General features: G+C 38.8%; 1 pseudogene; it reads left to right on the forward strand.

The window, feature by feature from the left end:
- Positions 1 to 5,078: 5,078 nt before the first annotated feature.
- LOC114216511 (elongin-C pseudogene) lies at positions 5,079 to 5,417 on the forward strand (annotated as a pseudogene).
- The last annotated feature ends 335 nt before the right edge of the window (positions 5,418 to 5,752 follow it).

Below are 5,752 nucleotides of genomic sequence, written 5' to 3' on the forward strand. Positions count from 1 at the left end.
GTGTTCAGACATTGACAATACTCTTGCTCTGCTACACTATTCTCAGAGAAAGGCACTGAAGCAGAAGATGGTTTTAGCAGTTGTATGGCATGATGGTGCCCTCTCTAAGTTCTGTGGACTCATCTCCTGAGGGGTTTGGAGTACAGTCATGGACTTAACAGGTTTGGCCCATCTAGGTATAGATGTTCTCTTAAGCTTTCTTTTTGTAGGAGGTTAATTGATTTCTAAATAAAATAAAATAAAATAAAATATTCTTATCATTTTCATCATATGCAAATAATACTGTTGCTAAGTATTTGTTCAAAATATATCCTCCAAAATACTTACCCTGGCTCTACAGTTCATTTCAGAGTAATATCAGGTTATATCTTTGAGTAGATAAAGTGACCCACCTAGTGAGTTTCCTTAAGTATCATGACCATAGATAAGAAAATCACTTATTTAAGTTTTAAAAATAACAATAGAAAACAGTGGTTTCTTGGCGATATAATCTACTTAATATCCTCAATCTTCAGTACAAAACCAGTATTGACCAGAATTATGGATAAATTTTCTACTTAGAAAAAAGTCAAGTGCACATATTTTAGAAATCTCAATTTGTATTAAACGAAATAAATATACACAACAGGCTATCTAAACTTCTCTGATTTAGTTAGTGTATGCAAAGTAAGTTGATGCAGCTGAATTAATCACAAACTCAAGCTAATTCTTTTTGCATCCTTATTAATCAAGTTAGGGTTTCTGTTCTATGAATGTAAACACAGAAAGGTCAACAATTTTGCTAGGGGCACAAAAGGGCATGGGAATTAAGTGAAAAGTCATCTTTCATTCCCTTGCTGGACTAAAAACAGCCTCAAACCTCAATACTGAATTTTAGATAATATGGAATGTGCTGTATTCACAGGGCATATAAGTTTCTGAGCAACAATGAAGATAATTTATTAGAGGATTGTCAGCCAAGTCCGCAATGATTCTTTGATTAGCGAAAAGTGGTTTTGCATGTTATGCCTTGGGATATTTCTTTAAATTTTTTTCCTCCAAGACGATTTTGTGGATTGTGCTAATGCTCCACATGCTGATTTTTAGTATAAGATTTGCTACATGATGTGCCAAAGGTGATGAACAATAAAGCACATAGCTTAAATTAATTTAGAAAGTTTGTGTTTTTCTCTAAAGGAGAAAATATTATTTTAGAAGCCCTCATAAAAGACAGCAGTGGGAAAATTGTCTAAAGCAGAGCTCTTTTTAACTCTTAAAGTTTTAGAATGTAACTATTTTGAAAAAATTATAATACATAGGGTGAGTTTTTGCATTTTAAACTGCTGCTACCTAAACCTTTATATAACACAAACCCATCTTGCTCTCTTAGATACATCAAACAACAACTATTGCTTCTTCACTGTGGGGAATACAAGGCTTCATTAGATCAGCCAAAAGAATTTCAAGTGAAAACACTCCTCAGCTCCAAATCTGTGCAGTAACTTTAGACAACATATTACTTTGGGTCAAATAATTAAGTATGGCAACTAAGAAATACTGTCTGCCTTTTGAGTTGGGATGCAATTCCCCTCTAATTTCTACAACATTATGCTTTTGTCCAATTTTCTGATATTCTAGTTATTTAACAGATCCCTGAATGGATAACCTGCAGCTAAAGTCACCCAGGGCATTTGAAAACCAGTATTTTAGGGGTGCCTGGATGGTTAAGTTGGTTAAGTATCCAACTCTCAGTTTAACCTCAGGTCATGATCCCAGGATCATGAGATCAAACCCCACATCAGGCTCCATGGTCTGCATGGAGTCTGCTTGAGATTCTCACTATCTTTCTCCCTTTGCCCCTCTCCCCGCTCACATGCACATGCTAAATAAATAAATAAATAAAATCTTAAAAAAAATAGTAATGCTTAAAGATGAATATATTCATGTGTTCATTAATTTCTTTGTTCAACCATTGAACAAAAGTTTATTGGACCTTTCATCAAGCTAGTCACCCTACTAGATATTTGAGGTACGGCTATGGATGTAGAGAACAAACTTAAGTTTTAAAAATAACAATAGAAAACAGTGGTTTCTTGGCAAAGAAATTAGCAGGTTTACTAGTGAACATATTTTTCCCCAGACCTTTGGAACACTCTTCCATGGGAGGTCTCAGCTCTTTCTGACCCAATTGGTTCCCTCTGTTTTGCCAAATGCATGCTTCTCTGGAATTCTCAACACCAGTAAGCACAACCCGATGAGGACAATTGCTGCTGTGCAGTAGAAATAAACTGCCTTATCACTACTGACATATTGCTCACCCAATTTCCCCTCCAGATCCAAAATAGTTCCCACAACTGAACCAAAGGACATTCCCTTTATCTAAACCAGTCTGTGCAGTCTGTGGAGTCATGAAGCCAACCAACTATCTGTCCAATGAAAGTTCGATCCTCTCCTTCCCCAGCTTCTAGAAGACCGTTGCAAGCTGAGCTTCCACAAGCAGCAGTAGCAGCAAGGATCTGTTGCCATCCTGGGATGGAACTGCTGCTGCTGAGACAGATACCACAACTTCTGCCTTAGAGGGATTTATAGCTTATTTTGGACTTCAATGTCACTACCACCGCCCCTTCTTTAGGGCTTTCTCATACATGTCTAGAGCTTCCTGATACCCTGATTGGCACTCCCACTTGGGTCTCACAGCCTAACTGATCATTGGAATATGGACACTTTATCCCAAGGTTCTGTTTTGGGAGCCGATCTGATCTCAGACATTTTGACATCCAGATTGGCAATACGGAATAGATGGACCTATGTGCAATTGGCCAAAAGAGATCTTTGCAGGCCTTGCAGTAAGGCATTGAGTATCTGGCTCACTTGTCATGGGCTCTAAGAGTGGTACATGACCCCTCAGCTTTACTAGGCTAAAGACAGCTCATCTGTATCACCCTTTAACCTATAGCAAGTGTAGAGAGCTCACCTAGTCAATGTCTAGCAGGAGCTAGGCTCAGTGCTAGGATTTCAGCATCTCTTAGTAGTAATCTTCATTTAAATATTCTTCTACAGGATACATACGGAGAAGTATTTGTCACCCAAGGACACAAAGCCAAGATTCAAACCAGCTTCAGGTTTTCTGGTTGTGGTTCTAATCCCCTGATGGGGCTGGTACCATGAAACCAGCCCATTTGATCAGACATGTTTCTTTCCTGGTTCTTGCCAGTTCCCTTCCCCAAGACAGAAATTTGTTCTCTAGGACCCCCAAGACATTTTCAAAGATCCTGCTTTCATTTGGAAAGACTCAATTGAGTCCTGATGCTGCAATTAACCTGGTTGAAAATATCACCATCAGCTGGAAACTGCTGTTGAGTACACACCACCACCCCCCGACCTAACTCTTTGGATGATGGTAATGTGAGTGATATTGATGAGAGTGGCTGGTTTTGAAAGTATCAGACTCTATACTAGGATCTTTACAGTTAGTAAGTAATTTATTTCTCACAAAACTTCTAGATTATAGTCATTGTTATCTCTGGTTTTCAAATAAGGCCCAGAAATGTTAAGCCATTTGCCCAAGACCTATGACTAGAAACTGGATTCAAACTCAGTTTAGCTTCCTCCACAGTCCATGTTCTGGTCCTGAGGGGTTACTGTGATACAGGACTCCATGTAGGGTTTAGGGTGGCAAATCATCCTTATTCTCCCGGGACTCTCCTGACTTTTAACTGAGACCTACATCTTGGGAAACACCCCAGTCTCAGAAAAGCCAGGCCTGTTGGCCACCCTGGCCTGTGTTAGAAACCTTAACTCTGGCCCATTTTCTCTTCTCAGTCGTACAACAGGGCCAGGCCTGCAGTAAGCCCAATGCGGCAGTGGGCATTTGAGGGCAGAAGTTACTCCTCCTGGGGGTAATTGAGGGAAGATTAGAGGCTTCTAGGCCTCTGGCCCTGACAGTTACCCAATTTTGAGTAGTAATCTTCAGGTTGCTGTGGCAAGGAACTTGGAGAGCCTTAAGAAGAAATGTCTCTTTACTCACATGTTTGTTCTTTGCACTATTAGTTTATTTCTTCAGTAGTTAAGAGAAGGGACAACAGTCTTCAGCTGAGCCCAAGTTGTCATTCTTGCCAGTCTTCAAATCTGAACAAGTCCTTAGTGAAATTGCCTAACTTACCTTCCCTTGCTCCTTTCTCTGTCCCATGCAAGGCTGAGGTTCTGGAATATATTATCATGGAAGCCATCTACAACTTCAGAGCCCATATGCTCTTTGGATTGCTCATGGCTAGATCCATATTCAGGTGGGCAGCAGAGGACCATTTACCAAGAAGCTATTGAAGCTTAACCCTCGGAGCCCTGCACCTGCAAGAGTCCTTCCAAAGTCCCCGAGAGAAAGACTTCGGCAATGTGTTAACATGATGGAAGTTTTGGATTCAACATTTATGAAAGTAAGACGTATTAACCTCAGCTGATGAAGACTGGTTTCTCTTCCTGTGCCTACTACTCCTTCCTCACACTTCACCTGGAGCAGTTCACTTCCACATGACTGTGACTATCTTTTGGGACCTGGCTACAGAGAAATTAAGTTGGGAATATTCCATATTAAATGAAATTTGGAAGGATGTTTTGGGAAGTTTCAATAAAACAAATGGAAATTTCAGATAATTTGGCTTTATTTATTTTGTGTTTTAAAATTTGCATACAAAGTAAGTTTAAAAACTCAGGTAAAAATCAGTGGTGTAGGACAGAGAATCAAAACTATGTGCAAGGAAATCAAGAACAAGATCCTACAATGAAAACTGAGTTGCGGCACAACAAAAATTCATATCATATCAAAAGCAATAATTTTTTATATGAAGAGATAATTTCCAAATAGAAATAATAAGTAGGCACTTGGTTTGAGATTCCAATTAATGAAAAGAAGTAAATCATAAGAAGACATTTTTTAAAAGCGTAAGTTACCTGCTGATATAACCAATATGAACAGAGTGACAAAGGTAATAAAGTACTCAGACTTTCTGTAGATGGAAGCAGGCAACAGACTCTGTGTCCCCACCTCACCCAGAAACTACTGAAGTTCCTGTGGAAGTGAAGTGGAATTTGGTAAGAATGTAATGGGTAGAAAAGAGAAAACCCATGGTGGCTATGAAGGCAATGACGCCATGTATGTCAAATTGATACCTTTGGATGGTCATGAATTTATTATAAAAAGACAACATGCACTAGCATCTGGAACAATAAAAACCACGTTGCGTGGCCCAGGTCAGTTTGCTAAGAATGAAATTAATGAAGTCAGTTTTAGAGACATCCCTTCACACGTGCTACCAAAAGTATGCATGCATTTGACCCACGAGGTTCTCTACACCAACAGCTCCATGGAGATGCCTGAATTCCCAACTGCACCTGCAATTGTATGGGAGCTGCTGATGGCTGCCAACTTCCTAGATTGTTAAATAAGATCAGTTATAATAAACTGTCATCTTTTTTCAGTATTTAATACCTACAATTCGGTTAGTAATTTTGTCACATATAGCATGTCACCTGTGTGCAACTGAACCTTAAAGTTCACAGCAAAGCAGATTATCTTCTGTACCTTTGTATAGCAATCGAGTTGAAATTTGTTTGCTACATCAACAAATTAAGTTCATTTTCATAAATTGAGAAATAAACAAATATGCCAATTTGTAAAAAAAAAAAAAGATAATAAAACACTCAGAATATTACCCTACAAGAACACCAATCACATAATAGTTAATGCCAATTGTCAATTCGAAGACCGCTTAAAAGT

Source organism: Eumetopias jubatus, unplaced genomic scaffold, assembly GCF_037043125.1.
Source record: "Eumetopias jubatus isolate StellerSeaLion01/CBP00866 unplaced genomic scaffold, mEumJub1_p1.0 scaffold_4, whole genome shotgun sequence".
NCBI classification, from domain to species: domain Eukaryota; kingdom Metazoa; phylum Chordata; class Mammalia; order Carnivora; family Otariidae; genus Eumetopias; species Eumetopias jubatus.